Genomic DNA, 23,787 nt, shown 5'->3' on the forward strand with positions numbered 1-23,787 from the left:
TTTGAACTTCTACATTCTTTATGAGCTAGGCCCAGCTGGTTTCCAGGACTTCCTTTAGTCTTGCCCTCTGGGATCTGAGGTAGGCTTCACAAAGAACAGTCTCAAGTAGTGTACATACATTGCAACAATCCAAATCTGTTTCCATTCTGCTCTCTGCAGTTTGTAGGAGGAAACTGGGGCTTGGTTTCTGCATTCCCCAACCATACCACATCGTAAAATTATTATTAATGTAGATTACTTGAACATACTATTTCTTAAATATTTATTTAACTAATATATATTTTTGAAATAGTTTTTGATAGCCTATTTGATTTTTTAAAAAAATAATGTTAGAAAATGTAAAATTAGTTCCAGTCCTCACTTTGTTTCTTTTAGGTATCACTTATGCAGATTTCCCAAAAACTTCCAGATCTGATATGTCCCCTTAACAGAATATTATAGAGACTGTATTTTCTGTGCTTAATGTGCTTGAAGTTTTAGCTAATTTCTAACCTACTGGATCAGAGTATGAAACCAGAAAGCTTTTAAAAGCAAGATGCTAATTGACAAGATAAGTGGGAGAAAAGGAGAGTTCATGTGCAAACAACATAGAGATCATTTTCTAAGAAAAATAATCCCGAAGATCTTCGTGCCTGATGGTGATGAATAACAATATTTTAAAGATTTAAACTTATGGTGATTAAGAAGGAAGTTAAGTTAAGCAGAGGTCAAATATTACTATGTACTTAATTATATACTAAAATTTCTTTTAAAATCATACTACTGATTAATTATTCACTAGCACTGAAGGTTTTATTACTATTTTACATAAAAATTGCTCTTGACATCTCATCTAAGATGAAATTAAAAGAAGTATATAAAATGATTTTTCAAGCAATTTAATTTTGATTTTTTTTTTACATGCTCTAGTTTAGATCTGGAATGTTCCCCAGAGGACCTATGCATCAAAGAATTGGTCTCCAGCTTGACACTATAGAGAGGTGGTGAAACCTTTAGGAGCAGGGACATATGGGATGTGAGTCAGTGCAAGAGTACTTGCTGCAGAGACATGAGGCCCTGGTTTTGATCCCCAGCAGGGAAAGGAGAAAAAAATAAGTAGGAGATGGAACCCAGTGGGCTGGGTTTGGTCACTGGGGATGAGCCCTCAAAGGGGATTGTGGGGCATAGGTATATCATAGGTCTCACATTCCTCTCTGTTGTTTGTCTACTAGCCTTCAGAGAGGTGAGCACTTTGTGCCATGTGCCCACACTATGATGCACCGTCTCTCCTATGGGGCAGCAGCAATGGGCTAAAAGACCATGATCTAAAACTATGAGCCAAAATAATAAAGCTTTCTTCTTTTTAAGTTGTTTATATCAGGTACTGTTTTGCATCACAGGTGCAATGATGAACACAATGTGCATGAATGTGTGTGTGTGTGTGTGTGTGTCTGTGTGTTCAATGCTTAGTTTCCTCTCTTGTCAGAATTTTATTTAATGATTTCATATAAAAACTTTTACAATATTTATTTAGGTACTTATCTCCCATAACATAAAGCTAAGAAAGTAATCAGAAGATATTTTAAATTATGATTTGAAATACTCAGTTTTTCTAGATTAGTAAAAACCATTGATATTCAACCTTTTTTTCAGTTAGATATTGATATTTGGAAATGGGTTGTTTTAATCAGTTTTTTTTTTTTCACTGCTGTGACTAAAGGATCTGACCAGAACAACTGTAAGGAGGAAAAGTTTATTTGAGGGCTCTCGGTTTCAGAGGTCTTAGTCCACAGAAGGAAACTCCATTTCTCAGGGTTCCAGGTAAGACTGAACTTCATGGTGGGAGAGGGTGGCAGAGGGAAGCAGCTCACATTACAGCGATCAAGAAGCAGAGAGTAATCCCACTCTCCAGATAAAAATATATAGACCAAAGACATGCCCTAATTTCCACCTCCTCCAGCCACACCCTAGCACTTCAGTTATCAGTCAATTAATCCCTATAAGGGGATTAAATCACTGATTGGGTTAAGACCCTTACAACCCAATCATTTTTACCCTTAAGCTTCTTGCATTGTCTTACATGTGAAAATTGGGGGACACCTCTCATCCAAACCATAACAATGGGTCATTGTGAATTTTCAAGATATTTACTATCTCATCATATATTCAATATAATAACAGATTTCTCACATTTATTTTAAGCAAGAGTAGGAAATAAATGCAATGATTTCTTCCTTAGGAACTTATAATTAATTTATTATATTTACACAAACTCTTACTTTTCTCCCTAAAAGACTTACATTATTAAATTTCAACATTAAAACATATATGATAATTTTATCTAAACTAAATTATATTTAGATGAGTTTGTATTTATGCTTCTTTAATCCACTTGTATACTTATTATTTGACCAACAGAACATTAGCTAATGATTTTCAAGGATAGGACTATATGACTGGGCTTTTTATGAAACTATTAACTTTCTTTTTAACTATCTTGATTATTTGAATGTTAATCACTTTAATCAATCTATCTTATTCAGTTGTCAAAGGAGCCATATTTTGGAAAGAGCTGGAATATATTTAAAGAAAGCTGCAATATAAATGCAATATTATCCATAAGATTCTGGATATCTATGTAAACAATACAAAAAATTCACATGCAATATATCCTGAAAAATAAATAACTACATATAGAAAAAGAAATATCGTGATAAAGTAAATGATGAAAAATTGTCATTTCCACATTGTGCCTTAGATAACTTTCACCATTACACTCATGGTTACCAGTTCAGAATAGAGTCTTAAAAGGGATTTTTTTTTCATAATATCGCCATTTGAGCAAAATAAGATACATAAAAGGAGGAGATATTTATAATTCTTGTTATATAAAATTATAGGAAACATGAAGTTGGATGGGTGTGGCAGGAAGAGTACATTTCAAGGGATTCCATGAAAGTGATAGTTAAGTTCTTTTCTTGATTGTGGCAGTGATGTTCTCAGAAGTATGCATGGGTATGTCACACTTAATCAACTGTAAATAGAATTATACCTCAAAAACAGTTACAATACAAAATCACTGATGAGGGATGGGTCCATTTTTGGTGTGATTACCAAATTAATTATTTTATTATTTTTATTCTAATTTGTTATACATGAGAGCAGAATGTATTACAATTCATATTATACATGCAGAGCACAATTTTTCATGTCTCTGGTTGTACACAAAGTAGAGTCACACCATTCGTGTCTCAATACGTATACTAGGGGAATGTTGTCCATCTCATTCCACAGACTTTCCTCCCCCAATGCCCTCTCCCTCTCCCTCCTTCCCCTTTGCTCTTTCTAGAGTTCATCTAATCCTTCCTTGTTCCCCCAACCACATTATGAATCTGCATCCTTATATCAGAGAAACATTTGGCATTTATTTTGGGGGGATTGGCTAACTTCAGTTAGCATTATATTCTCCAACTCCATCAATTTACCTACAAATGCCACAATTTAAATATTCTCTTTTAATTCAGGCTAATGTTCCATTGTGTGTATGTACTAAAGTTTCCCTATCCATTCATCTACTGAAGGACATCTGGGTTGGTTCCACAATTTAGCTATTGTGAATTGTGCTGCTATAAACATTGATGTGGCTGTGTCCCTGTAGTATGCTGTTTTTAAGTCCTTTGGGTATAGACCAAGGAGTGGGATAGCTGGGTCAAATGGTGGTTCCATTCCCAGCATTCCAAGGAATCTCCATACTGCTTTCCATATTGGCTGCACCAATTTGCAGTCCCACCAGCAATGTATGAGTGTGCCTTTTTCCCCATATCCGCACCAACACTTATTGTTGTTTGCATTCTTGATAGCTGCCTTTCTGACTGGAGTGAGATAAAATCTTAAGAGTAGTTTTGATTTGCATTTCTCTAATTGTTAGAGATGTTGAACATTTTTTCATATATTTGTTGATTGATTGTATGTCCACTACTGAGAATTGTCTGTTCAGGTCCTTGGCCCATTTATTGATGGGGTTATTTGTTTGTTTGTTTGTTTGTATGTTCGTTTGTTTTTTTGGAGTTAAGATTTTTGAGTTCTTTATATATATTAGAAATTAATGCTCTATATGATGTGGATGTGGTAAAAATTCAACAAAGTAGCAGGATATAAAATCAACACCCACAAATCAAAGGCATTTCTGTACATCAGTGACAAATCCTTTAAAAGGGAAAGGAAAAAAACTACCCCATTTACGATAGCCGCAAAATAAAATAAAATACTTGGGAATCACCTTAATGAAAGAGGTGAAAGACCTCTACAATGAAAACTACAGAACGCTAAACAAAGAAATCAAAGAAGACCTTAGAAGATGGAAAGATCTAACTTGCTCTTGGATAGACAGAATTAATATTGTCAAAATAACCATGCTACCAAAAGCTCTATACAGATTTAATGCAATTCCAATGATATTCCTCATAGAAATAGAAAAGGAAGTCATGGAATTCATCTGGAAAAATAAGAGAACCAGAATAGCTAAAGCAATACTAAACAAGAAGAGTGAAACAGGTGGCATCACTATACCAGACCTTAAACTATACTACAGAGCAATAGTAACAAAAACAGCATGGTAATGGCACCAAAGTAGATTTGTAAATCAATGGTACACAATAGAGGACACAGAGACAAACCTACATAAATACAGTTATCTTACATTAGACAAAGGTGCCAAAAATATACATTGGAGAAAAAAAACAGCCTCTTCAACAAATGGTGCTGGGAAAACTGGAAATCCATATGCAATAAAATGAAATTAAACCCCTATCTCTCACCATGCACAAAATATAACTCAAAATGGATCAAGGACCTAGGAATTAAACCAGAGACTTTTCACCTAATGGAAGAAAAAATAGGCCCAAATCTCCATCATGTTGGATTAGGCCCCCAACTTCCTTAATAAGACTCCAAGAGTGCAAGAAAATCAAGAATCAATAAATGGTATGGATTCAAACTAAAAAGTTGTGTTTTTTTTTCTCAGCAAAAGAAACAATCAGTGAGGTGAATAGAACGCCTACATCTTCAGAGCAAATTTTTACCACACAAACATCAGAAAGAGCACTAATCTCTAGCATATATAAAGAACCCAAATTAAATTTTGAGTGATCATTAGTCAGTCCTAGAATGCAACAAATCTACCACATAGTAATCTTGAGAGCCAATGTAGGCAGTTTTTTTTTTTTTTTTAGAGAGAGAGAGAAAGAGAGAGAGAGAGAGAGAATATTTTTAATATTTATTTTTTAGTTTTCGGTGGACACAACATCTTTATTTTATTTTTATGTGGTGCTGAGGATCGAATCCAGTGCCCATGCATGCCAGGCGAGCGTGTTATCGCTTGAGCCACATCCCCAGCCCCAAGTTTTTTTAATTTATATATTTTTCTCTCTTGAAATTTATTAATATTTTTTTCCTACCATGTCTAAATTGCCATTAATTCCATTCAGTGTTTTTCATCCAGCAATTTAATTTTATTTTCTATAAGTTCAAGGTTTTTTTCATTTTTATATCTCTCATGTCACTCTTTAACAAATTTAATCATTGTTCTGACTTCCTCTATGGAATATGATTATTGCAGTTTAATTTATAATAATTCCAATTTAATATCCCAATTTCAATTTAATGTTTAATTTCTTATCTTCTAATTCTAACATCTGTCCATTTTGAGTTAGGTCTTGTTGGTGAATTGTTTTTATTGTTTTTTCCTGTTTCTGATTTTGTTGTCTTCTTTTTTTCTTTTTATTTATTTATTTGTTTGTTTGTTTATTTATTTTGGATGCCTGTGACTATTTAATGACATGGGGAAATGTAAATATTGTTAATGGATATCAGATTGTTATTTCTATCAATATTCTTTTTATCTTTTGTTCTTGAATATGGTATGTTACTTTGACTGAATTTGATTTTGCTTTTGTGATTTTCCAGGTGGGACCAGATAACCTTTAGTGTTTAGTGAATTACAGCTGATCTCTGAGTTTTGTCCTTTCTGAGCACTCTACCCAAAGTCCCATTAATTATGTTTTTTTCAGTCTGATGGGAACAAGACTTATTTTTGGCCATAGGGAAAATCTGGATAGAATACCTTTTTTATTTTTCAAATGATAATTTCCTTAGCTACAAGAAATTTCTTCACCCCTTCACCCATGTGCACTGATAAATATTTACAGGAGTTTTTGAGGAGAACTCTGGATATCTGGAGCTGGCCCTTCGTGCAGGGGTTTCCTCTCTTGTCCTAAGAGAGCTAATTACCCCTACTTCCATGTATTGTCAATTCTACTTCTCAAACTCTCAGAAAATGCTGGAAGCTGACTTTTTCTGAGGATCTTGATGGTTTTGAAGCATCCTGCACAGCTACCTTGTGGACTATCTGTAGGAACTTATTTGATGTCCTTTTCACAATTAGACTTATATTATGGGCCTGTGAGTAGATCACAGGAAAGTGCAATTTTCATCACATCACATCAAGGTTATATACTTTAAACAGGAGTGATAACTGTGGATGTTAACCTTGATTGCCTGGCTGAGGAAGCTTTCTCAGATTTTTTTTTTGTAAAGTTACTTTTTCTCCCTCTTCCCATATTGTGGTTTTTTAAAAAAACCTGCATTTGCATCCCATAATGAAGGAGTGGATTTTTATGTTCCACCTCTCAAGGGCAGAGTATCTGCATAAAATATTTGTAATTCCTCTGTGCTAGAGATTTGCCTGTTTCCCCATTTACTTATTTACATTGTGTGCTATCATGGGCATTTATTTCATATTTCTCATCCAATAGTATGTTATGTATTTTTTGTTCATATTGTTTCAGCTTGGACCACTGGGAACTCTTTCAATTGTTTTCTCTATCTCTTTTGAATAGAAGTTAATTAAAAAAGAACAACAATAACAACAAAAAAGTTTCTTATTTTCTTTTAATATAAGATTTTCCAAGTCCAGATTATATATTTTATGCCCAGCCTTAGAATCAGACATTTCTCCAATGAGTCCTGGTTTCCTGTATTAAAGAGTGTTATTAAAAACCAATAAGTGGACACTCACTGTGCTAATTGGTATTTTGTTGAGATTGATTCTAGGCCCTTTCAGCTGAAAAAGTAAGGAATTATATTTGTATGTACTCATCAGTATGTATACATATACCTACAAATATTTCTATGTAATTATTGGTATCTATGTTAAGCTATGCATGACTTCATTCAGATTTTGCTAACTGTTGCATTTACAATGTGGATCATTCTAGTTTCCTTCTTTTAGTTATCTGTAATAACTGAGAAAGCTAACATCCACCATTCACTTTCTTAACTGTTCCAGTTAAGTATGCATGCAAGAAAGTATCAAAATTGTTAACTCTTTGTGAAACAACTTTAGATAGCATGATATGATGATTCTACACATGACCTTTACTTTTAGTCTTGCAGATTCTACTCATGTCCAAAATTATTTAAGACAACATATTTACTACTCACCTCCTTCACTGAGGTTATTACATCTATTTATATTGCAGTTAGATAGTATTCTTATATATTGTGTTTCATTAGGGGATTCTTCTGTCAAAATAAGTTTGATTAAAAATGTGCATACATTCAGGTTCACTTTTGTATCATCAATGAAAATCAGTTAGTTTTGTCAAGTGCAAAACTCTGTCCACAATTACAGTATAATGTAAATAGGTACACAGTTCTAAAAATTTCCTTATACTCACCTACTCAACCACTCCACCCTCAAATCACTGATTTTTTTTCACTGTCTTCATTATAGTTTTTAATTTTCTAGCTTACATGATATGTCATTAAATACTTTATAACTTGTTCACTTTGGTTCTTTATCTTAGTCATATACCTTTAAGATTCAACACCCCATTTTTTCATTGTTAACAAGTATGCATTGCATATAACCACCATCATTTATACCTATTGAATAACAGCTTTATTCCTTCTAGTTTGAGGCAATTATGAATAGACTATGAATACTCAATCACCAATTAATAATAAGAATGTCCATAATATTCATAATACTAATATAAATGTTCAAATTAGTGATGTTTATAAAATAAGAAAGCTTTGCCAATGTTCTTATGAAAGGTTTCATGTGGACAAATTTTCACATTAGGTGAATAAATACCTAGGAGGTTTTTTTTGTTTTTTTGTTTTATAAATGGAGTTAGTGTTTATTCTGGTTTATATATCAGGTGTCCCCCAAAAGCTCCTGTTTAATGCTGGAGTGTTCAGAGGTGAAATGATAATATCATGAGAGCCATAGCCCAATCAGTGGATTATCCATTGATGAGTTCATAATTTAAATGGACTAACTAGGTGGTAATTAGGTAGGTAGGGAGTGGCTGGGTAAGTCACTTGATGTGCCTTTGGGCTTGATAATTTGTCTCTGGTTGTTGTTGCAGCCCATGCAACATTTACTCAGTTTCTCCCCAACCTGTGCTGATCAGGGGACTGGAAAATTGACAGGCACAAATATAGAGAAAGCAGGACTTGGTGGACCAGCCAAACTCCTGATGGGAGAAGACTGGCCACGAGCAAGCTTCCCACTTATGTTATATAGGTTTAAACATCTTTTTACTGTGAGGAAACTTCTTCAAGATAAACCAAATGAAGTAGTGGTTAAAACAGCTCAATTAAAGCTTATCAGCTTGCACTCTCAATTCTCCACCTCTGAGCAGCTGGTGTTTGAATGCAAGGCCATGAATCAATAAATTCTGTGAGCTGTATAGAATCCCCTTTGAAAAAGGCATCATCATCAACTAAGCAATCTCCATTGGTGCCTTTCCACCAAGAGTTCTCAGTAGGGCATGTTTATGATAGTTCTTTCTTATCCATTTTTGTTCATAGTTTTTTTTTTAAATTTGAATATTAATTTCCTGCATGCAGATTTCTCTTAATGTGTATATTTATCCTCCTTGGCTCCTCTGAGCTGTAGTTTAGTGTTTGTCAGCCATTTGGAAAGTTCTCTGCTATTGTTACTTCAGATATTTCTTTTGCACTGTTCTTCAATTGCCTCCTTCGCGTATTTTGATAGCATGAATGTTATTGCTCTTTTGAAATGGTCACAAATTTCTTTGATGACATGTCCTGAGGTGTCCTCATCACAATCATTCTTCTTGCAGTTAAGTTTCATAGTTTCTGTTGGGTAATCCTTAAATTCACTGATTCTTTCCTGGGATGCCTTCTGTTCATTGATTACCACATAAAAGAAAGTCTTGGTTTTACACTGTGGGTGATTTCTAGAATTTCCTTTTGATTCTTTCTTAGAGTTATTGTCTTGTGTTTTATATGGTCCATTTGTTCCTACATAGTATATATTTTTTCTTTAGAACACATAAAATAGTCATCCCAGTTGTTTTAAATTCCCTGTTTTATAATTCCTACCTCTGATTCATGTCAGCATCTTATTCTGATGGTGTTCCATTTTTACTTCAAACTGTATTTCTTGAGTATGACACATAATTTTTTGTTGAAAACGGGGTGCCAGGTAATGAGGGTGATAATAATTGAGACAATGAGAGTTTTAATGTGAGTTTTTATGTTGATTTGGCTAGGCTTTGGGCTCTGTTTAACATTTGCTGTAACCATCAGCATCAAAGGATTCTAAATTCTCTTATGTTCTTGTATTGTTCTCTTCTAGTTTCCTTGTACTTCCTTAAGAACTTTTCCTCAGATAAAATCTGCCTCTTGCTGTTATGTCAGCTATAATCCACTGCTACTGTACTAGAAGGCTGCTGGTTTGCTGGGAAGTTGTGAGAAAGGAACTATTGTACAATCTGTCAAATTATTTTTCTTGCTGTAAGGACATGAATAATGACTTCCTATGTCTTTCCATGTTAGAGCTGAAACAGAAGTCTTGACTTGTTTCAATGGGAAAAGTAATGCTGGGTCCTGTTACTACATTTAAGAGGAAGAAACTAGGCTTGAGTGTATGCATGGATGCCTAAATATGTGTGTAGTTTATTGTGTGTTTTTTTTTTTCTCCTAAAACTAGGGATGCAACCATTAGTAGAGTAAAATAATTTCAGACGAATTATTAGACAATTACCAAACCCTGGCATTTTTAGGATAGATTCTACTAACCATCTCAGCTTTCTAGGTGGTTCCTCCTGTTGCACCTATCTTATCTACTTCTGCTTCTCCTTTATTCCTGAGTCCCTCTCTTCTCAACATTGAAACTCATTTGTCCTATGTACTCTCTTTTCCCTGACTCAGGTCTTTCAGTGACTAGATTACACTTTTTAATTCTAAGTATTACCTCTTCTTGTATTTGGTTATTGATTCATTGAGAATTTTTAAGCATCCCTTTGGTCTTCTCAAAAGAAGAACCCACTGTATATGTTTGTGAAAGTAACAATCATAGCCGTTGTAATCACTGGTTTCATTTTCCATGCTTTCTATAACAGGGGTGTTTGGGGCATGATGTTTGACACTGTGTGGGTATTCTTCCAAGTACATGGTTCCAGGATTCCAATACGTGTTCTAGGTGGTGCTACTCAACATGTACTTCTTAGATGGACCATCTGTCCCAAAATATCTGTTCCTAATTAGTGAAGATGTAAGAAAATTAGAGTGTGAATTTGTTTATTACATTTATTAGTTCAGCTAAAAATTATTTCAGGCAGAAACTTCTTAATCAAGGATACAGTACCTTACATTTTATTCTCGGATAAACATTTTAGTTAGCACTGAAAGAAGAATAGCACTTTGAGTAGCTATTCTAGGTCTACAGACTCTATCGGAAGCCCTCAAGGTTACAAAACTAGACAATCCCTGAGAAGTATCTCCAGGTAGTGAAAGAAAAAGAAGTTACTACTTGCACAGTGGAACTTCCCCAAATTCTTTCCTGGATCTTCTGGAATACGTTTGAGGAAGTGCATTCAACAATGATATATTTAAAAGAAAAAACAACAAAACATGAAATAAATTTACAATAAACTAAAAAAAAAAAAAAGGATTTTGCTTTGGTACCATTAGTTACAAGGAAACAAAAATCCTTTTTCAATGTATCCTCTGCATTTCCCATAATCTCTCTTCCCTCTTAGTTTTGTGTTCTTTGAGAAATAAAACTTCAACTAGAAAGAAGAGAGAAGCAGTATATTTTTAAAGCACTTAGAAAGTTGCTGGATGTTTGTAATTTAATTTTTAGGAGATGTAAAGTAAGGTAGAAAATAGGTATTATAAAGTGTCATTATGGAAAAATTACATTCTGATTAGTTAACAGCTCTGATATTATTCGAGATTAGATCAAATTTAGGCAATTGAATCTTTTTTGTAATTCTAGAGCATTTTACTGGGTTTACTCAGAGAAATTTCACTAATCTATTGTCAAGGGATTTAAGTCGCCTTTTTGTATACTTATGCAGCATGCTCAGCCTTCAGGAACTCTGAGAGTAGAACCATTTCCCTCATCTGTCTCTCATTCCTCAGTAACTTCCAGTCCCTCCCTCTGCAATTACCCTGATTCTAACATATCCTTGGTTAATAATCTGCTTATGAGAAATGTTTAAAATTACTCTCTATGTATATTACTTATCTAATCCTATTCTTTATTTGGTGAGCAATGAAAATAAACTTACCAGGTGATAAAAATACCTACAAAATGTTGTTTTAAATTTTAAGGAAAAGGCACAGTGCTTTGTATATTGGTGCTTATTGTGTTGAAGTTTTAACAGATTTCTGATTTTGAAAAGTAAACAGATTTAATGAGATCAAGAACAAGGATCTAAGACCAAGAATTTTATTCTATGGGAGTTCATAGCTATTATAGTTTTAGAATAATATTAGTAAGCCTTTAAATTATTTTATCTCCACATGGTAAGAATAGAAACTTTTATTTCACAACAACTTTAAAAGTTTATGAGTCCCTTCATCGTTTCTTATAAACATATTTTTTAATTATGAAAGATTCTTAATTGTCTATAGTTAAAAAAGCTTAAAACTGAAAATTACTTATCTATGCTTGAGTTGAGTAACTGAGTCACATCTTGTTGAATTTTTCAAATAGTCAACTAATCTCGTGATTCTTTCACTTTTGTTAACTTGAGAACTTGAGAAAATATTAGACAGATTCATACTGTTTTATAATTTTCACATCATATTTATCCTAAGTAAAAATCAGAGATATCAAAGTAGTCAAAAAATAAATTATAAATAAGCAAGAACATAAGCAGATAAAGCAAAATGAATATGAAGGAAGCATATATTTACTATATTTTTTGATAGTTATTTGGAGTTATTTCTCTATTTGGAGAACTGTGTGGAAGATATATAGCCCATCTACTCCTTGAGATACTCAAGAGCCCATGTATCCTTAAGTTTTTACTAACAAAACTCTATAGGGTCAGCCAATATTCTTGACCTATTTGTTCACATTTCTGCTTGATAAGGTAAGTGTACATTAAAAGAAATTATTTAAAAATTATAACTAAATTAGTCATTATTAAGTTGACACTAATGGGAAACTGCCAAAATGTATTCCACAAATGCCAAAAATATTTGGTTTAGACTTTAACAACATTTTTTTATCCATACTTCCCTCATATTATAGTGTAATTCTTTATTTCCTTCTTATTTCTTTTCCAATTTAATTTACCATGAACTTAGGTCCTTACATCTTATAAAGTAAGAATATGACTTAGCATGAAATGAATAGAAATTCTAATATTTCTGATTAAATCCTTATCCAAATGGAAAATAATGGTAGAAAAATTAGTGGATACTTTAGCAAATGTAAAATTAGAACACAGCACCAGACCAAAATTCTGTACATTTGCCACACATGGACACGTGTATATAAGGCAAAAGGTGGGGGTGGGGGGTGCCAAAGGACAGTCAGTGTAGGTTATGAATGATTGACTTGGGAAGATGGGGGTTGAGTCAAAAGGAAATAAAATGTTAATACCTTCAGGACATTTCCCTTCCTCCAACCTGTTGCCAAGGTCACATGTCTCCAGGGAATTGTTCCTCCCTGCAAGAAGTTGTGAATGAGTAGCCCTGGATAGTTACCCTTCTTGCAAGTACCCCTGGGCAGCTTCTTTCCACCCTTGGATCACACCAAGTTTTGGGTCAGGTAGGCAGGTTGGGAGGTGAGAGTATGAGAACAAAGGAAACCTAAAATGTCTAAAACTGGGAGGACACCTCTACTTCCTGAGGCACCAACTTGGATCTCCTCTGCAGAGGAGCCTCTGTCCCTTTCTCTGTTCAATCCTTTAAATAAAACTTTTTGTTTTTGCCTCCACATTTCTAGGGTGTTCAATCTTGAACAATGGGAGATGGGACTTGAACCTGATTCTCAACCTTGGTAACATCTCATTTCACTCAGCACCAAAGTGTCACCACCATGCATTAGCAGTCAGTCTTTTCCTCTCTAATCTATAAAGAAGACATTTTCAACAACTTTAATTTTAGAGAAAAATATCCCAATGTTCCTTGTAAAACTTTTGGAGACATAGAAAAGAGCTGGGTTTAGCTAAGAGGCTAAGAGGATTAAATATATAGGGGTGAAAAAGCCTCTCTCACTCTCTGTCTCTCTCTCAATTTCTGTCTTCTTTCTCTCCTCCTCCTCCTCCCTAATTTGAAGGATTTCTCCTTGCCTGAAGCTAAAGGAAGAGAGGTAGTTGATGCGACAGAACCAGAGAGATTATGGGCTCAGAAAGAGAAAATCAGATTGGAAGGGGCTAAAAGTTAAGTGGACAGAGCCTGTGGTGTTAGATTACCTAACATTGCTAACAGCAGCCTGGACAGCGCCCCCACAGGTCCTAGCTCATTGCTCCTGTTTAGCAAAAGCTTCCTTTCAGAGTCATCAGGACCCAACTTCTTCAGGGCACATTGGTCCTAATTAGCCTGCAGGACTTCAGCCTTTGCTAGGGCTGGATTAGCATTACCTATTTTCTGCCTCCAAGGTCCTCCTGAGCCCAGAAGCACCCTGAAAATCTACAGCTGGAAATGATGGGGAAGATCACACTCTGCAAGCATATTTAAGTGTGGTCACATAGGATGTTTTCATTGAACCCAGTTCTTAAGAACAGCCTCTAAACTCTCTCTAAAACCCTCTATATACAAAACATTGAGACAGAGGAAAAATTATGAGAATTAAAGAAAATAAAAGTTTATAAATTTTTTTGTTCTTACCAGTTTGGAAAATGTCATGATATTTGCAATAAATATAAGTTGTAATATGCTGACACTTGCCATGAATCTCAGGGAGTTTGAGGAAGGAATGGGGTGCTAGACATGCAGAATTCCAAATGCATTTTACTATAAACCATTTTGACTCTTTGTTTGTGTAGAGCATTTCAAAAACTTGTTACAGGAATCATTAGAATATGTTGCCTATATACTGTGCTTTCCCTCCTTGGAGAAGACTCACAGAGACAATTTCTCTGTGATTGCAACACTGAGAGTGCTGACAACGATCCTGTTGTGTTTCACACACGCCCAGGAAAATGTACATCTAAATACATATGCGCTAGCAAATGCATAATTCATGTGGTCTAATGCTGGAATCCTAACCTTACCCTTTCCAAAACTGCATTACCTTATTTTCCTTCAATTATCTTCCATTGAGGTAATTTGTATTAAGTATTTTTAAATTTGATTTTTATTTTTATTTTTTAAATTATATGGCATTCTTGTGAGCTAACAGATAGTCCTGTGGGGAAAAGGCTTGAATAAATAAATAATAAAAAGAAACAATATATAAGTAATACATAAACAAGAAGATAAATATAGATGCCATCATGTATTTTGTCTGGGTTTCATTTAAGTTAAAAGCTAACAATCATTCTTTGAATTCAGACTTTGAGATAAAACCAGTGTCATTTGTTTTGCTTCATATAAGTGAGAAGAATCATTTCTCTTTTCCAGAAAGTTTTATTATCAGCGCTATTTGATTTCTTTGTATTCCCCTTTGTGTTTTATTCTTCTTTATAGTGCTATATATGTATGAGCATCAAATAATATTTTTTAGCAATATGTTTGTGCCTTAACATTTTTGGTGAGCTTGTATATTACTATATTTGATGTTACACAAATGTAATAACTTTATACTGATATTGAAACCCTTTTTCAAATCTGAGTCTATGTTATCAATAATAGTGACACCCATAAACCAAAACAATTGTAGCTATGTGAAAAAATGAGTTTATTTCTAGGTAATGCATACCATATTAAGAATATAATTTATACCTGGCATTATGGCACATGTATTTAATCCCAGAAGCTGGGAAGGCTGAGGAAGGTGGACTATGAGTTTAAAGCCAACTTCAGCAATTTAGTGAGTCACTAAGCAACTCAATGAGACTCTGTCTCTAAATAAAATAATTTTAAAAAAGAGCTGAGTATGGAGTTCGGTGCTTAAGCACCTCTGAGTTCAATCCCTGGTAACAAAACAAAACAAAACAAATATCATTGACAACTATAAAGTAGCCCTAATGAACTTGGAGGACATTATTTTTAAGCACAATGAGATAGGCCCAGAAAGACAAATATACTATGTTCTCTCTCATATATTAAAGCTAAAAATGCTGATCTTATAGATTTGGAATAGTGGTGGGAAAAGGACAGAAATGTGATGGGGGGATGGTCATGGGGAGGATTTCAAATAGAAAATTTCATTTAAACAGCCAGTTATATCTATAGCAAAATAAGGAATCCATAGTTAACCATAAGTTGTTGCTTATTTCAAAAGAAAGTCTAGAAGAAAGAACTTTAAAAATTCCTAACAAAGAAATAGTTAATATTTGAGGCGATGCTGATTTTATAATTACACATGGTATACAAATATCAAAACACTACTTTCTACCCTGTAAATGTGTCTTATGATTATTTATCAATCAAAATAAACATTAATTTATTACTTTGAACTTTGCCCGAAAAAGTTGAATTTTACCCTTCAGATTAACTTTTTTCCTATTTTTTTTCTGAATTGAACATCAATATAGTGTATTCACTTCACAAAATAAGAAGAAGAAGAAGGAGGAGGAGGAGGAGGAGGAGGAAAATTTATTTAGGAAACATTTAAGAAAATAGTATATTTCCTAGCATTTATTTTATTTTCCTCAAAGAGGGTCTAGTGGTATTTCCCATGAATTCAGATGTACATCTATTCTGAGTTCTCATTAGCACAAGATTATCTGCATACCATAGTCTAAAGCACCTTGGAGAAATTCATTTAGGTTTTCGTGTACACTATTATCTAACTGATATTTCACTTTCTGTTATTTATGGTCTATCTCTGTTTAAATACATGAATGATAGATGTTAAAGTTAAATTTTGAACCACATGCATTGTTTTTCTGATACACTTCCTTAAAGAGCATATTTTTGTTCTGCATGAATATAGGTAAATATATTTGAAACTGATAGCTTTAGCAATGTAATAACTTTCTCATTTGATATTTAAAGGTCAGGATTCCTGAAAGCATCAAGGTAAATATAAGATGCAGTACTGATTGATTCTTCTCAACATATTCTCAGTAAAAACACCAAATGTGAAATACTTTATCAGTCCCTTCTGATAGGGTCCCGTTTTATCTTATACTACAAAATAGCTGTACAAACTTAGATCAATCTGGTCATCACAATGGTTTGCACAGAATATTATATTTCAATAACTCTATCTGACATCACAGTACTTTTGAATGGCTTAAAGGATTTTACTCTGAAACCATTGCTGTCATCATAAAAATGTGAATGGTTTGAAAATATTTTTGCCAGCAAATCTGAAGACTGGGGAATAATTTACTAATGTAGTAAGTGCTTTCAGCCTTCAAATGCTTTGAAATATATGGTTATAATTCCAGTATGATGTTTAATGTTATATATGTGAATGATAAAAATGTATCTGACATTTATTTAAGCCTAAATAGGTACAAGGCAAGTTTATCAGCATGTAACATTTACAGGTCATTTAGATACCTGTATAAGTTTGGAAATATTCTTTATTTTTAATATTATAAATGAAAGAAACTGAAGTCCTGAGTGTTGAAACATTTGCCATATCCTTACAATTCTATGTACAGGAATTGAGATTTGTTCTCAGGAAAGCTGATGCCTGAATCCAAATTCTTAATTCCTCTGTTTTCTCATATACAAATATGTATTATAAGATAGAACCAAAATAACATGGGGTCAGAGAAATGATTTATAAAAATAGTATTAGTGTTAAGAATATTAACACTGATATAAAATTATGTCACCAGTAACTATATTCCATTCATATGTGTATGTATTCAAAATATTTTACATATGTCTTCTTACAAAAATCTAATGAATAACAAAAATCATGCATTTAATTTCAAATAAACAGAACTAGAAAGGTGTTAATGCCAGTACTCATACTCATTAAATTATTCTAAATTAATGATATCTAGTATTATTGCTTATGAATAAATGGAGTTGCATCTCAACTAATTGCTGAGCCAATTGAACATGGAAATATCCAAGAAATATAAATAAACATGAAATTAAGTAATTTCAATTAAGTTTAAAATTGTTTTCAGATGATATCTCAAATTTTATCTCAAAGACAATGATAAATGTGAATAGGATGGTCACTGGAACCTGTGATACCACAGATACAATTACAGCAATATTTGTGATGAAATGTTTATTTTAAGTAAAACCTTTGTTCCTCTATTATTTTTATAGTGGTTAAATACATATAACATAAAATTTATTATTTTAACAATTTTTAAAATTACAGTTCCATGACATAACAGATAGTCATGTTGCATAACTACCTTTACCATCCATTTCCAGACTTTTTCCTTCTCCAAATGAAACTTTATCTAGTGAAGACTACAAACACTCTATCCTTCTCCAACTTTACTTCTGCAACCACTACTCTACCTTTCTGTCTTTGTTAATTGATTTTTTTTAGGTATCTATTAAACGTGTAACCATACATCATTCTTGTGATTGGCTTATTTCACTTAACGTGTCTTTAAGTTTGGTTCATTTTTTAGCATAACAGCAGTTCTTTTCTTTTTCAAGGATGAATGTGTGTGCATGAGTGTGTGTGTGTGTGTGTGTGCACCACATTACATATTTTCTACCTTTCATTGTTAAGTCTAATTAAACTCTAAATTTAGAATAGAAATATTTTCCCCTAATTGGCAAATGCTTGGAGAATGTCACAATTTTGGTTAGACAATAAATATATTTCTGATTTTGTGTTTTTATGTTGACATTTAATCATGATATACAGCAATGAGTTTCTGATTAAAGGCACCCAAAAGACTCAAGAAAACATATTCAGTAAACCATTCCTAAGTATCACATCCATAAGTTAAACTGTGGATTAAAAAAATTTCTGTAAAAAGTTGTATCTATACAGAATAGGTATACAGTTTCAATCTTTTTCCCCCTAAATAAATGAAGTATAACAACTATTAATATAGCTTTCTCATGGCCTTAGATATTACAAGTAATCTAAATATGATTTAATGTACATAGGAAGATTTCTGTAGGTTTATGTGCAAATTTTTTATTATCTATGGGGGTCTCAGAAACAATTTCCCATGGATTCTGGAAGCTGATAGAATTTGAAAGTTACATTCCCAATAAAATGGTGCTTTTAGAAAATGATTTGCAGATTTGAGAAGTGTGTTAAGTTATAAAACATAGTGAAAGATCATGAGTACCCACATTAAAATGTGAACTTTGTGTTTTTTTTTTATTTCTTACATACATGACAATAGTGGAATGCATTAGAATCATAATTATCTATTCACAGCACAATTTTTCATAACTCTGTATATAAAGTATATTCACACCAAATTATGCCATTATTCATGAGCTCTCTTATTATTTTTTTATCATTACAATTCTTAATACACCTTTATACCACAATTTATCATATCTCTGTTTGTATATAAGATATGTTGACACCAAATTCACATCTTCATACATGTATTTTGTATAATTATGAGGGTCTCCTTCCACCATCCGTGCTATTCTCATTCTTCCTCCCTTTCCCTCCCACCCCTATTTCCTATCTAGAGGTAATATTCTTCCCATGCTCTCCCTCCCTACCCCATTTTGAGTCACCCCCCTTATATCAGAGAAGACGTACAGCATTTGTTTTTTGGGCTTTGGCTAACTTCACTTAGCATAATCTGCTCTAATGCCATCCATTTCCCTTCAAATGCCATGATCTTATTCATTTTTAGTGCTGAGTAGAGCTAAATAACACAATTAATAACTTAGACTTAATTGACATATATAGAATTATATCAACCAACATCAAGCAGATATACTTTTTCTCAGCATCACATGGATCCTTTTCAACAATAGACCATATATTATACCACAGGGCATCTCTTAGCAAATACAAAGGAGTAGAGATACTACCATGCATTTTATCCAATCATAATGGGATAAAATTGGAAATCAATGATAAAATAAGGAAGAAAAATTCTTACATCACATGGAGAATGAACAATATGCTACTGAATGAACAATGGGTTACAGAAGACATCAAGGAGGAAATTAAAAAATTCTTAGAGGTAAATGAACTTTGTTTTTTAAGAAAGAAGCTTATTTTGAAAAATTTTTACAATTTAGATTTAAATTATGATTCATTTGAAAAAAATAATTAATACTTGTAATATGTAAAGCATTGTGTTCACATTGCAATAGAACTAGCAGATATGTATTACTATACACATATGTTTAATAAATATTTATAATTTTGCATAATGCTATGAAGCCAAATCCAGAGTCCTGTGAAGATTTGAAAAGGAAGACATATCCTGGGGTGCTTGGAGACAGGTTTGAGTACTTTTGTCACTCAGACTTCTCTTTTACCTACAACTCCCTGTCCTTACCATATTCTCAGAATTTGCCTCCAAGTTGATGATAGTATTTGTATAATATTGACACAGTTCTCCACTTTTTTTTTTTTTGGTGGGGGGAGGTGGTATCAGGGATTGAACTCAGGGGCCTTAGGGGCCACTCAATTGAACCACAGAGCCACATCCCCCTTATTTTGTATTTTATTTAGAGTCAGGGTCTCACTGAGTTGCTTAGCATTTCACCTTTGCTGGTGCTGGCTTTGAACTCGCTATCCTCCTGCCTTAAGCCCCTGAGCCACTGTGATTATAGGAGGACAACTAGTTCTCTACTTTTGATGTTCCTATTTTTGAAAATTAGACTAAATTGTCTCCATTTGGGCACCACATGTAGGAGTGCCTCGGTTGCAAAATATTATGTCCATCTTTGCTTTATTAAAGGGGTCTTGACAGGCTCTAAGAGTATGTGCTTCCTGTGTTTAAATTCTAGATTAGTTATATACTACCTGGGTGCATCATCATTGTATGCTTGTTTTCTATCCCTAGATCATTTTCAACCCTGGACTGGAACAATTAAGCTATAAGTGAAAAGGGTAAGACAGTCTTTCATGGGAAAAAATATTTTGCTTGTATTTGAGTTTTTTATTCCTCTTACTTTGCAGCAAGTGAATATCATCTTTGTCCTTTGCTATTCAACATATTAAAAAGGAAAGAAATGCAACTTCTTTTTCCTTTTCTTTGAAATGATGTTTCCTTCTCTACTCATTGCAGCCAGTTTTTCCCAGCTGCTTATATCATGTTAAATAAGTTCCTCTGTAGCACAGAAAAGCATCAGCTTTTCCAGGAGCAAAACAACTGATTGGTGTGCCAAATCCAGGAGAGTCACCTTTGTGTGATTTCCTAGGGACACTTACTGAAGGTGTTTAGCTTGTCCATCTGTGATCTGGGAGGAAATCCAGACGTCTGTCAGTACACTATAGTCTCCTATGATATTGATTTTAAGAATCAAAGGATTTGAACATTAAAATGACAAAAAAAAAGATTAATGGATATAGTTTGGTCAAAAGCCAAAGTGGAGTAAATTGAGATCATAGACATACTATCTTCAGAAGTAAATATCTTGAAGCCAGAAAATTGAATATCTCTTTTTAAACATGCTATGCCAGGAATCTTATCTGTCATTTTTAATAACTGTAATTTAATTAATTGTAATTGTAATTACTGAGAGAATTTGAAAATTCATTTTAAGATATTTTTACTTACTTTAAGATTCCACATTGTATCAAAATAAAATATTTTTAAAAGACCTGTCTTCCTTGTGGCTGTTTAGGAATAGAATGTTCCTGATACACTCTTGAAATCTGATTGCTTTTAATTTTACCTGAGAATAAGTTATGGGTTTCTGTGCATTATCTCATAGTTGCAGTGTGCTTAGAAGTCATTTCACACCAAGACTTAAAGATTTTGTTACTATAATGTACAATAGTGTACTCCCACAGGCACATTCTGCTAACCATCTGAGGTCTTCCCATCTAAGCACAATAGTACAACACGTATCTTGCTATTTCATATTGGGAGCTAACAGCTTCCTCTAGGACTTACTGTCGTGAGCAAACAGCATATTGTGCTCTAGTAGAATCTATTAGTTTATGTGATAAGAGAATGAGACTTTTACTGCTTCTGACACTTTAGAAAAGATACATTTAAATAACCTGTACAAACCAGTCTTATTAAAAGATTGGTTCATCATATATTGAAAGCAATGTTTAACTCTATGGTAGTAAAGAATCGTTTCTATTTATTTTCCACATCCAGGATTTTTATTTAATTTTCTAAAAGACAATGTACATACCTCCCTTACCTATTCCTTTTAGTGTGACAATTTTCTGTAATAAAGTACTTAAAGAGAAGCTTTCATCAAGAATGAGGTGAAATAGCAAAAACAAACAAAAACACTGCTGCTTTTAGAAAAGCAACACTTGCTCCAATTCAAACAAAAGCACACAGTGTTTCTGGATATGTTTAAAGTGTTTTCTTGGGGCTTACTTTCCTCACCGACAGGCTAATGGTAGCCATGTTTCTCATGCTGGATGGTGGAGGCTTGCTTGGTTTCACATTCGGAAGACACTGGATATAATACTAAGTTCTTGAAATTCCAACTTTTCTTGACGCCGTCAGTGCCAGTAGTATAAAATCTGTGGCCATCTTGCTTGTTCACCTTATCAAAAGACACTTTAGTGATGCTAGACTTGTGCAGTGTCTACAAGTCTGCATTAGGTCTTGGGTGGTGGCCCTCTTGTCCATGTTGCAAAAATGGTCCATGGCAGACATGTTGGGCATGATGCTCTGTTTTGGAATGTCTAGGTTGAAGACAAAGGTCAAGCAGCTATGATCATCATAGTTAAAGAGTATTGTACAGTAGTCAGGGCCAGCAGCCACAACACTATTCTCTGAGACAATCAGGAGTGGCAGGACTTCATTTTCAGAGTGGAGACCTTTTTGAGTCATTGGCAGCAAGGCAGGGTGCGGTTGTGACTGAACCAGGAGGAGTTGCTCCCACTGGCAAAGACGTTGATTCTGTGGACCCAGTCACCAGTGTCATTGTCAACAAACTCAGCTGACCCAAAGGGATTTTGCTGCCCCTGGAAGTATTGGTTGGCTTTTCATCTACTTCTTTACTGGACCCAGAAGATACTCTACATCTGAAATCACATGATCCTGCAGCTAGCAAAATGTTGGGATGCCCATACAAGCTGAGGACATTGGAGCAATGAGATTTTTAAAGTCTTTGCTTATCCACTAGTCATTTCCAGAATTGAAGGAACAAACAAAAAAGAATCGTGCTTTCCTTCCCACAGCAAAATTGTTCGCCAGAGGAGATGGATCAGTTCACAAACTTGGCTGCACGATTAAACCTCAGGATCACCTGTGTTGGTTTCCAGACACAATCTTTCTGACTCCAGATATAGGCATTGCTATCTGCCCTACAAGTGGCCATGCCATCCTTCTATGAAAGCAGTCAATAATTCCAAGGGATCCATGGGCCCCTTGGGTTCATTAGCTTTCACCCACTCACTCCCATTCTTCTTACAGATGTGCACTTCATTATTATTGGGGTTAAGGGTCATCTGGGTAACGTCCCTCTGCCAGGTATGGCAGGTGATTCACTCTAGTAAAAACTGATGCAGGGGGGCTGGGGATGTGGCTCAAGCGGTAGCGCGCTCGCCTGGCATGCGTGCAGCCTGGGTTCGATCCTCAGCACCACATACAAAAAAACAAAGATGTTGTGTCCTCCGAAAACTAAAAAATAAATATTAAAAATCTCTCTCTCTCTCTCTCAAAAAAAAAAAAAAAACTGATGCAGGGACATTGTTCTTTGCATTTTCAAAGGATAAAAAGCTGGGGTCACAATGGTCAGGAACAGATTGGAGCCAAGAATTCCTGGGGTCAATTTGGAAGATCAGGCTTCAGCTGGCACAGGTGAAGGCAGAAAATCACTTCAGCAAATTTACATCTGTATAGTAATGATTCAGCTGAGTGCTCTAAAAGATGGTGAGATGCTTTTCTTTTAGAAAAATGAAGAATCCATTGTATTTACACTGATGTATAAGACAGTATGCTATATAAATTTAATCAGATTATATTCTAGTTATAATTTTATTCCTTAGTGAGGTGTATGACTTTATCGTTCAGCCTTACAAGTCATATGTTATAAAAATCATTTTTTTAACTTAGTGGCCATGATAATGTGAAGTTATGAATGTACAGAAACCATCAGTCAGCTTGAATGTTAGGATTGTGAAAAATGATGAAAAACATGTCAGGTTGGGACAGTGCTGAGCCAACTAACTTAGGTTCAGCTTGGTTAGTAAGCAGAACTAGAGATCTCTGAAGCATCTGCTTCCTGTTATCATTTGCATAGTATTAAAAAGAATTCAAGAAGTCACTGAGCAATAAACCATACAGAATATGCCAAGAAGTT

The 23,787-nt window shown here is 34.0% G+C and overlaps 1 pseudogene; it reads right to left on the reverse strand.

Moving 5' to 3' along the window:
* Positions 1 to 21,867: 21,867 nt before the first annotated feature.
* LOC125617777 lies at positions 21,868 to 22,990 on the reverse strand (annotated as a pseudogene).
* Between the last annotated feature and the right edge of the window lie 797 nt (positions 22,991 to 23,787).

Source organism: Marmota marmota, unplaced genomic scaffold, assembly GCF_001458135.2.
Source record: "Marmota marmota marmota unplaced genomic scaffold, marMar, whole genome shotgun sequence".
In the NCBI taxonomy this organism is placed as follows: Eukaryota; Metazoa; Chordata; class Mammalia; order Rodentia; family Sciuridae; genus Marmota; species Marmota marmota.